This window comes from Lissotriton vulgaris, chromosome 6 (genome assembly GCF_964263255.1).
Source record: "Lissotriton vulgaris chromosome 6, aLisVul1.2, whole genome shotgun sequence".
Lineage (NCBI taxonomy): Eukaryota > Metazoa > Chordata > Amphibia > Caudata > Salamandridae > Lissotriton > Lissotriton vulgaris.
Genome location: NC_141694.1, coordinates 1786363973 through 1786375378, shown reverse-complemented (window position 1 = coordinate 1786375378; position 11406 = coordinate 1786363973).

The window sequence follows — 11406 nt, the reverse complement described above, 5'->3', positions numbered from 1 at the left end:
TGGCCCAAGGACTGCTAGAGGACTCAAACACCCCTAACGCGAACATTTTGGAGACCTCCTCCTTAATGTACGCTCGGACCTTGTCAGTCACCCTGTAAGCCTTGTGCTTCACAGGAGGGCTGTCTCCGGTGTCAACGTCATGGACACACCAATGCGTGACACCCGGAACCAAGGAAAACAGATCCGGGAATTGTCCCAACAGGTGGCGACAATCCTGTTTCTGCTCAAGGGTCAGTGTGTCAGAGAGGACCACACCATCCACTGACCCGTCTTGCTCTTTAGCATACAGGAGGTCAGGAAGAGGCTCACTCTCCTCCTCCATTCCAGCATCTGTCGCTAGGAGCATGCCCACTTCGGACCTTTCTAAGTGGGGCTTCAAACGGTTGACATGCAGGACCCGCAAGGGGTTCCTGGGAGATTTCAAGTCCACCAAGTAGGTGACATCGCTCTTCTTCTCCACAACCTTAAACGGTCCAGTCCACCTGTCCTTGAGCGCACAAGGTTCCACAGGGGACATGACCCACACTTCCTGACCAGGCTGAAGCTCTACCAGAGTGGCATTCCGGTCGTACCATCGCTTCATCTCCTCCTGGCTGGCCTCCAGATTTGCCTGAGCAAGTTCTCTGAAGCGCCGAGTCTGGTTCCGAAAGGCCAGCATGTAGCTGTATACATCCTGGGGAGGTTTCCTGGGAGATTGCTCCCAGCCTTCCTTGACCAGACTCAAAGGTCCTCTTACCGGGTGACCGTATAAGAGCTCAAAGGGGCTGAACCCTAGAGCCTTCTGTGGCACCTCACGGTAAGCAAACAACAGGCATGGCAAGAGGACATCCCATTTCCGCCTCATTGGTTCTTCAAGACCCATAATCATGCCTTTCAAGGTCCGGTTGAATCTCTCAACCAGCCCATTTCCTTGAGGGTGGTAAGGAGTGGTGAACTTGTAGGTTACCCCACACTCCTTCCACAGAGACTTCATATAGTTCGAAATGAAGTTGGTGCCTCGGTCGGACACCACCTCTCTGGGGAACCCCATCCGGGAGAAAACACCCATCAGTGCTCGTCCCACCACGGGGGCCGTCACTGTTCGGAGAGGGATGGCCTCCGGGTACCTCGTGGCATGGTCCACCAAGACCAGGATGAACCTGTTGCCCAGGGCTGTCTTGGGGTCCAGGGGCCCAACAATGTCAATACCCACCCGGTCAAAGGGGGTGCTGACCACCGGAAAAGGTTGGAGGGGAGCCTTCTGCTTCCTTCCGCTTTTCCCACTTGCCTGGCAAGTGCGACAAGTCTTGCAATGGATGTCTACATCCCTCCGCATCTGAGGCCAATAAAAATGGGTGACAAGCCTGTCATGGGTCTTGTCCTGCCCCAGATGTCCAGCTAACGGTACGTCATGAGCCAAACCCAGTAGGAAGGCTCTGAAGCGCTGGGGTACCACCAGCACACGGGCTGACCCAGGCTCAGCAGCCTTAGGCTCGCTATACAGGAGGTCGTTCTCCCAGTACACAAAATGTGACCCTGACTGATCACCTGAGGATTGGGCTGAGGCCTGCTGCCTCATGCCCACAAGAGAAGGGCACACCTTCTGTTCCGCACAGAATTCCTCCCTGGAAGGACCACCATCCTGCTGCCAGTGGGTCAGCTCGGGCAGATCTCCCAGTTCGGCAATTTGTTCCCCTGTGGGCTCCAGGGCATCCCCCTCAGGGTCTACCTCCTTCTGGACCATGGGAACAACGGGGGCCGGTTTCCCGCGCCTCCTGCCTCTTCTCTTCACAGCTGGGTCCTGGGCCGTACTTTCAGGCTCCGGGACCCCATCAACACCCTTACTCGCTGTCATGGATCGAGTGGTTGCACAAACCCACTCCGGCACACCCAACATTTTCAAGTGTGCCGCTCGCTCCACCTTAGCCCAAGGGGAGTCTTCCAAATCATTGCCCAGGAGACAATCGACAGGCATGGCGGGCCTCACAGCAACCTGAAGAGTACCTGAAACTCCCCCCCATTCAAAGGAAACCTGAGCCACCTCACACTCTTTCTGGGAGTTATCGGCAGCTATCACGGGGTAGAATGCGTGGGGAACCACCTGCTCTCTGGACACCAAGTGACACTTGACAGCTGTCACACTCGCTCCGGTGTCTCTGAGAGCTTCCACTCTATGGCCATTAATGGTCACCCACTGCCTATATTTACTAGTGTTACTAGGCAGAGGGGGTGGAGGGACCATTTGCATGTCTCCTAGCGAGACCAGGGACATTTCTGCGGGACCCCTCCCACCATGGACAACCATCTCCTCCCCTCCCAAGGCTACACTTGCCAACTGACGAGGGGGTGCACGCGGCGGTGCATTCGAATCCTTTTTGGGACACTGGGGGTCATAAAACCGGTGTCCCACCTGCCCACAACCGTAGCAGGTTAGGGGGCCCCTATGAACAGGTTTACCCGTCGGGGCCCCTGGCTTCTTCTCAGGGGGAGGCTGGGAACCTTTCCCTTGGTTCCCTTGGGGATTACTTTGGGGCCCTTTCTGAGACTCCTTCTGTTTACCCTTGTCCCCCCCACTCTTCTGCTGGGGACCCTGCCCACCTTTGGCTGAGTCTCCCACTGGACCCTTGTGGACCCTGGTACTGACCCAGCGGTCCGCCTCCTCAGCAAGTTTTCTAGGGTTAGATATCTTGCTATCAATCAGGTGCTGGCGCAGCTCTGGAAAACAGTTATTAGACAAGTGCTCCCACGCAAACAAATCATAAAGAGCTTCATAACTTTCCACTTTGCTGCCCTTTACGCAACCATCCATGGCTCTGCAAAAATAAGACACATATTCAACCCACGTCGTACCAGGCAACTTCTTACATTCTCTAAAAGCTTGTCTGTACTGCTCGGGGGTTAAACCATATCGCAACATTAACGCATCTTTCATATGAGCATACGACATCCTATCCGCAACAGGCATGTCTAACAGGGTATCCCTTCCCTCATTCACAAAGCGACCCCACAACCCCGCTCCCCAATTCTTCTCAGGGACCTGGTGGGCCAACAATGCTAACTCATATGCTTTAAACCATTGACCAATATCTTCATTCTTATGGTAATCTTTGATCACATCTTTCGGGAAGTAAAACTTACTTTCTGCAGGCTCGGATGGAATGCTGCCACCAGAGGGATTCAACTCTAACTTTTTAGCTTGGATATCCAGTTCCCTCAACCTGGCTTCACGCTCCAAAGCTAACTTCTCTCGTTCAAACTCCAACTTTTTGATCTCTAAATCAGCTTCCCTTCGACCTCTTGCATTTTCTAACTCCAACTGCCCATTTATTTTTAGCCTTGCCATCTCCATGTTGTAAGCTCGCTCTTTCGCCCTTTCTTCTCTTTCTTCAGGGGAAAGACCTTTGGAGGAAACACTGCTTCCGGGAGAGGGCACAGGTCCATTCACTGGCACCTCCTCATCCCCTTCCTCTGTGGGTACCACCACCACATCAGAGGGATTTCTGGACTCCCACCAGGCCTGCAATGCTTTATAAAAATCGTCTTTTCTCGAGAGGCCGGTGGTAGGAACTTCAAACTGGTTGCAAAAGTGTTTCAGCTCATCTTTCTTGTATCTCTTTAGCTTACTCCTCTCGAACTCTTCCACAACAACGATAGCAGGGGCAGTGACTCCGTTGTCACTCATGGTTAAAACTGGCAGTGTTCAGAAAATCAAGTTTCAGAAAAACGGAGAACAAAAATAGGATCCTTCCGAATCAGATTGTGACTGCGTTATGGTCTGCTTTCACTACGTAGCGCACACTAATCACTGTACATGGGTCATAAATGCAAGGTCCAAATCCTCACCGCTGCATCCAATGTTAGAACCGGCTGTCTCTAGTTGGCAGAGGTATGCACTTCTGACAAATAGGGACACTCCTTTTCTAGTCAGGGCAAGGGGATCACACCCTTCGATAACCCCTGCTCACCCCCTTGGTAGCTTGGCAGAGCAGAACAGGCTTATCTCAGAGGCTGTGTGTTAAGCAATTATGACCACATACAGTAATAAAGTGAATACACTACAAATGGACATGACACAGTAGTATTATAAAAATAAGTATTTTTATATAAGGCTTAGCACAAGACCAAAATAACGGCAAAACTGTACACAATCGGAATAAATACGTTTAGGAAGGAAAAAGGATAGTTCAAAGGTAGTTTCTTCTTTAGCACAAAAGTCTTTAGTATCAAGCAATTCTTCTTCTTGGAAACACAGTTCTTAGCAACAGGGTAACTCACACGGGAGCTACACAACGCCGGGGCAAAGATAATCCACAGGTTCGGCGTCGACCGCGAGGAGCGCTACGCCGGGCCTGGAGTCACACGGACCCCCAACAACACAGTACCTTAGGAAAATGAAGCACACGATGATCAGCGGCGTCGAGCATTCCGGCGTCGCGTCTTCGGTGTCGATCAGGCCTCAGCAGGCGTTGTCGATGATGCAGTTGCACAGAGTGAGCAGCGCTCACGGCGTCGAAGGGCACACGGTTGATGCGATCAGCAGCGGGGCAGACACGAGGTCCTCTGGAGTTAGAGCCGTACTCCCACTCACTGGCGTTGCTGCTGGCGTCGGTCGGGCCCAGCGTCCGATCGTCGTGATTGCTGGTTCTTTCAGAGGTGCTGGATTCACACTTCCCGCAAATAGCACTTTTAGCAGATGAAGTCCTTTAGCCCTGTGACTTCAGCAGGAGACTGGCACTCTTCCAGTCCTTGGAGATTTTCTTAGCAAGCGTGAGAGTACACACACAGTTCCTCTCTCCTGGTTCCTTGGCAAAAATAAAGAAGCACTGCAGGATTCCCCCAACAACAGCACACTGGCAGAAGGGGTAGGCAGTCCTTTAGATCAGCAGGCTTCTTGTCCTTGGTTACAGGGTTCCTTGTCAGAAGTGATCTGATTTCCTAGTTCAGGGGTCCTTCTCTTATACCCCTTTTTGTCTTTGATCCCTTTGTCTATGCCGGGGATTTCCCAACATCCTGGGTCTGTGGTGGGTGGAGCTAGGCAGTAGCACCTGGCCTATTCATTGAGCCGGGCTGAGTCCTCAGACGCCCCACAGGAGGTGGAGCCAGCATTGATACTGGCAGGAGCAGAGCTATCGCCCTCCTGGCAGGAGGTGGGGCTAGGATCGTCCATGGCAGGCACAGAGCCATCAGACGCTTAGCGGGAGGTGGAGCCAGCATTGTATCAGGCAAGGCAGGCTATCAACAACTACTCTCCCCCTACTCTCAACGTAAATGTCCCACTCATCCCACACTGACTCATCCCGACCTGTGGAGCCACCCAGCTCCTGTCACACACACGCAAGACCAGCAGAAACCAGATGTGGTTAGGCAAGAAAATAGACACTTTCTAAAAGTGCTATTTTCGAACCCAGAGTCCAAAAACCATCCACACCAACGGATGCGTAATTAAACCCTGAGTTCAGGGATACCAAACTCGACATTGCACCATGCTCCCCGAGCCAGCTAGGATTATAGCGTTAACAATCCCGGCGGCCCATTCTATCCAACGGAGAGCAGGCTAACTCGCAATAGTGAAGCACGAAGATGGCGGCACTTCACTATCAGGACATGCCAACTTGGTCAGGCGTGTCCTACCTTACACTTACAATGCACCCTGCCCATGGGCCTACCATAGGGGTGACTAACATGAAGTTAAGGGAAGGTTGGAGGGGCTGGCAAGTAGGGATACCTGCGCAGCCGGCGTGACAGTACAGGACTGCACGTGGGTCTCGCAATGACCGACCCGTAGACATTCTTTTACAAGGCCGCTCCTGTGGGTGGCACAACACGTGCTGCAAGCCCACGAGCGGCGTTTGTATTTACAAGCCCCGGCACTCCTGGTGCACTAGACTAGGGACTGACAGTAAACCAAATAAGCCAAACATGGATACAATAGATACATCATTTTAACATAGGGAGCACTTGCGCTATGGCACTGATCAGCAGTGACACGGCGCCCAAAGCATATACCAGCAAAACATCGTAAAACAGTAGAGGCAAACAGAAAAAATGGAGGAGAGACTCAAGCCAATGATGTCAGGTCTAACAGTAACATAGCCCGAAAAGTAATACATGCTACAGGGGCAACCTTGAGTCAGCTAACTAAAGTGCAATAGAGGAATTAAATAAAACTTAAAACAGGCTAAAAGGTTATTGTTATTATAAATTGTGGGTTCAAAATCAGCCCTCCTCCTGTGCACAGACCCTGCTTCAGGCACAATAACATGGTGGGCAGCCAAAGAACTGCAACGCCGTCTTATCAAGAATTATTGCTCACTGAGGGGCCCACGGATAGCTTCCCTGCTATTCCTTAAATACCTCCTAATCTTTGTTACCACTCTGAGATAGGACAACATAGTTGCAATAATTTCATCAGAAGCTAAGCATTGAATAAAATAAGGTGCCAGTGTGCAAGGTCTTAAGGAAAATTTGTTCAAGAGCACTTTGGTACTGCCCTAGGTTTAGAGTAAAGTCTGCAAAATAAATTACATGTAAAGTGCTTTGTGGAGAGGTCAGATCACAGGGGCATGGATCAAGCTTATTCTCCCCGTTATTAAGGTGAGGCAATTACACTAGTCATTAGAATAGATTAAGGCGCTTATTATGAGTTTGGCAGTCTTGATACCACCATACCTGTGGTGGCAGTCTGGTTGCCGTAACCTAGGCAGTCCAACTGCCTGATTACGAGCCTGATGGTCGGACAGCCACCAGTTCACCCAAACACCACACGCACTGCCTGTATCCTTTGGTACTGGCAGAGTGCAGAGTGCAGAGAAATTTAGGGGCCCATTAGGATGGTGGGCGGCCTGCCCCCCCCCCCAGGCTGGCGGGGGCAATCCGCCCGCCATCCTCACATAAATGAGGGGGGGACTGCAGTGGACGGAAAGACCGTCCGCCGCTTTTCCGCCCCGGTCACCTTGCGGCCGGGGCGGAAAAAGGTTTAATATGGTGGCGGTGTCTATTAGACACCACCAGCCATATTACAATGGGCTTAGTTAGATGCCTTTCCGTGGCGGCGATGCCGCATCGGAAAGTCATGTGGTCTTAACTCTGGGGGCCTCCTGCGGGCCCCCAGAGTGAAGGAGAGGTGGGGGGCACACGGGGGTATATTTGGTACCCCCCAGCATTTGCATACACAAAGTGGCAGGCACCGCGCTGTGCCTGCCGCTTTGTGTCTGCAAATTCATACATGCATTTTTAGCATTGTGGCGGGCGGTGCTGAGAGCACCGCCCACCACAATGTTAATAATGAGGGATGCACTCGCCACTGTGGCGGGCGCATCGTAATCCCCACCACGGGATCTCCGCCCTTATGGCGGGCAGTCCCAATCCCCGTGAGGATGGCGGGAGGGCAAAGTCCGCCCGCCATCCTAATGACCCCCTAAGTTGGTGTTGAGCAAGACACTGCAGTCCATATCACAACTTGCCCTTCCGCAAGCCTTTTCATAGTGGTGAAACCACCATGAAAAAGCTGGTAGAACGACAAGGAGGGGGGCCCAAACAGGAACCCCGGGCATCATTGCGGATGTTGTCATGTGAATGGGCACATGGTGTGTCCCCCCTATGCCCACACTGTCATGCATGCACAGTGTGGCATGCATGAGATGGTTCATTCCAGCAGTGCAAGCACCACAGTTGAGGTGCTGCTGGTCTTCTGCATTTGCTTCAGGCTCACTTGGTGAGCAGAAGCATGCAGACAGCCAAGAATGCGGCCAACATACTGCTGGCCACACGGTCCAGTCATAATGAGGGGTCTTAATTAAAACCCCTGGCCTTGTGGTCTTGTGGTGGATGCAGCTTTGGCAGTCTGGCTGTCCATCAGTCTGAGCGGTGAAGTTGTAATAAGGCTCTAAGTCTGAACCTTGAAAGAAAGCAGCTCTGATTGGGAAGGCGCTGGGTCCCAAAAAGCGCAGCCCCAACAGTCTTGGGTTCAGAGCAGTGCCACTGTAGTCCGCCAGCTCGGGGGAGGTGTATACCAGTGAGTTGGCACAGGGGGGAGATCAGTACAGGCACGCACAGCAGGCTTGTTCAGCTCTGCGGTCTCCCACTAGAACTACTACGCACACTCCACCGCGGCGAAGCAAGAAAGAGCATCGGGAGAGTAGTGAAAGGCTCCACTATGGGATCATCTTTCACCCTCATCAGCCTCCTCCCCCTTTTTCAAACACGGCACAGTCTGAATTTTGGGTGAGCGTGCTGGTGAACTCCACTCCATGGTGGTTGGCAGAGATCTTACCAAACTCTGCACTCCCAGTGGAGCGTGGAGTAGGAAAACATTTTAAACTCCACCAGCAGAGCAGAGTTCACCACCCACCCCTGATTAGGAATGCAGAAAGAAATTTGGTTTAACCCCATGTTTAGTATTGCAGGACACTTTGAGTCAGTCAGGCAGCCTGAGATGAAGGGAGCAGCCAAACATCTTCCTTCTCTAAGAGCAGGGCAGTCCTCAAGCAGCAGGACACAACTCTGGGGTACAAGGCAGTCCTTCTTCTGCAATGCCCCCAGGATCTAGAATGTATTAAAGAGTGAATCTGGAGGTCCAAAATGTATACCTAGTGCCTTTAATTTGGGGGGGTGGCTCCCTTTCTACACCCACATCTGGTTCTAGAAAGTTCTTCCCTTCCCCAGTCCAGGCTCCAAGAAGTCTATAGTGACAAAAGACCAGAGCCAAGTTTGTTTATGTATGCTGGAGGCAAGCCCTTTGAAGTGTCAGTAGGGCATGGCACTGCTCTGATGGCAGCAGTTAGAACTGAGGTTTCGGGTTGACAGAGGTATACACCACTCTAATAAGGGTAAGCTAGATAACCACTAAAAGATAACCTGTGCTTACCCTATGGTAGCTTGGCACAGAGCAGTCAGCCCTATCTAAAGAGCCAACTTGTAAAGTATTTGTGCAACACATACACACACACACACACACCAACACAATGAAAACACCACAAAAATACTCCACACAGGGTTATAAAAATAGATTAGATATATTTTTTCTATGAAAACAAGACCAAAACAATAAAAATCAAACAAGTAGAACTGGAGTTACGATTTTTTTACAGATTGATTGAAAATATAGTGGTCCAAGTCATGAAGAGCCAACCGGGAACATCTGGCCACATAATACCTGGGTAAATCAAAAGTTCAGGTTGACCACGGTGGAGGGCAGGCTAGCTACAGGACTAATGCAGGTCCCACTGAAAAAATAACTTGAATGAAGGAAGCGTCGATGTTGAAGTCTCATTGCACGGATGTTGCGCGTCTTCATCGATTCTGTGGACTGAGGCAATGCACCGGTACAGATCCACGCTGTCAGCGAGACCTCGTCGACGATCCCCTTGGTGACGAAGGCAATGAGTTGTTATCAAGGCCATGCAGTCCATCGTTGTTGAGCCGTGCAGACCGTCATAGCGATGTCATAGGGCAGCTGCTGTGTCAAGGTCGAAAGGAAAGTCGGTGATGCGTGTGTTCTGCTGAATCAGCACAGAAAAAGGCAGTTCCAAGGGTCCAGGACTGGACTGGTACCACTTGTCAAAGCAGGACTCACAGATGACAGCATCCCAGTGCTATTGTACAGCTGGAGGAAGTCTTTGATGGCTCTGAGACTTTGGACCAGGGGGCAAGCAAGCATGCAAGCAAGCCCTTGATGTCACTCTGGGTTCAAGGGAGATGGCTCCAGTCCTTTTTCTCAGCAAGGCAAAGGGTAGGTAGCAGGCAACAAAGCAGAGCAGAAAAGCAGTTCTTCCAGAGCAGCAGTCACACAGAGTAGCAGTCCTTGTAGCAGCACAGCAGTCCTTCTTCACAGGTCCAGTCGTGGACTTAATTGATAGGGTCAGAGGCCCAGTACTTAGTCAAAGTTGTGCCTTCGAAGTGGGGGTGACTTCAAAGAAGTACACAAAGGCCCTTTCATCCCAGCCCTAGCTCCGGACTATCAGTAGGGAATAATCAGTCCTTTTTGTGGGGACATGGCACTGCCTATTCAGGTGTAAATGCCAGCCTCTTCCTTCCTTCCTGCCCAGAAAGAGCCACCAGAATGCAGATAAGTGCTCAGATACACCTACCCTTCCTCTGTTCTGTGTCACCCACCCAAGGCGGGTATTGGAGACAGGTTCATTCACACACAGCAGTAAGAGCAGATAAATGCCCACTTTACCAGTTAAGAGGAACTACCATTACCATTCCAAAGATATTAAATATGACTAAGCTACTCCTTCCTATTCAGGAATTACAGCTTTAATGTGTATTAAGGAAGTCTCAATGCTAGCCTATGGGAGGAGAAGGTTTCACAGTAGTGAAAAATTAATGTGGGTATTTGTCACCTCCAGGACATGCAAGTACATGCCCTCCCGTTTACTTACATAGCACCTTGAACTACCTTAGGGGTGCCATATGTATAATAAAAGTAGAGTTACAGTTTGGCAAAGGGTTTTAAATGACAAGTCAAAGTTTCAGTAAACTGCACACACAGGCAATTCAGTGGCAGGTCAGAGACCGGTTTGAAGGGCTACTTGTTTGGGTGGTACAATCAGTGCTGCAGGCCCACTAATAGCATTTAATTTACCGGCCCTGGATATATGATTTAACACTTTACAAGGGAGTTACCAGTAAATCAAATATGCCAATTGTGTATACACCAATTTCACCATGTCTAAGTCGAGAGCACATGCACTTTTGCCCTGGTCAGCAGTAGTAAAGTGCCCAGAGTCCTAAAACCAACAAAATGAAGGCCAGAAAAATGGGAGGAGGAAGGCAAAAACATGTGGCGTCACCCTTCAGAGAGGGCCATTTTCCAACACCAGTCATCCTAGAAGGATTGCACCTAGTCCTGTTTTGCATTAATTTCTGGGAGGAATACACAAAGCCCAACAGCAGAGCCAATCCCAGTCATGTGGCCCAGGACACTGGCAGAAGACATAAATGGTTTGGACAGTAAAATACCGACTTTCTAAAATTGGAATTTTCAGAATTGTGACTTAAAATCTGACTTAACCAATAAATAGGATTTTAAATTACAATTATTTTGAGTCTAAATATTATATCCTTATCTGCTCCCAATCAAAAGTTAGCATTTGTTAAATGTAATAAGGCAACTCAATGTTAATCGATGATAGAGATAGGCCTTCAAGTAGTGAAAAAGACCTTACAAGTTTTTAACTACTTGGACATGTAAAACTGAAGTACATATGTCCTTGCTTTTAAATACAGTGCACCCGGCCTCATCAACCTTAATGGCCTACTGTAAGTGTTATTTATATGTAATAGAAGGAAAGGTTTATATCTGGCAAAAGGTTTACTTTACCTAGTTGACGTGGCAGTTTAAAACTGCAGTACAGGCGGCAATAGCAGGCCTGAAACATATTTTAAAAGGCTACTCTAGTGGGTCGCACAATAAATGCTGCA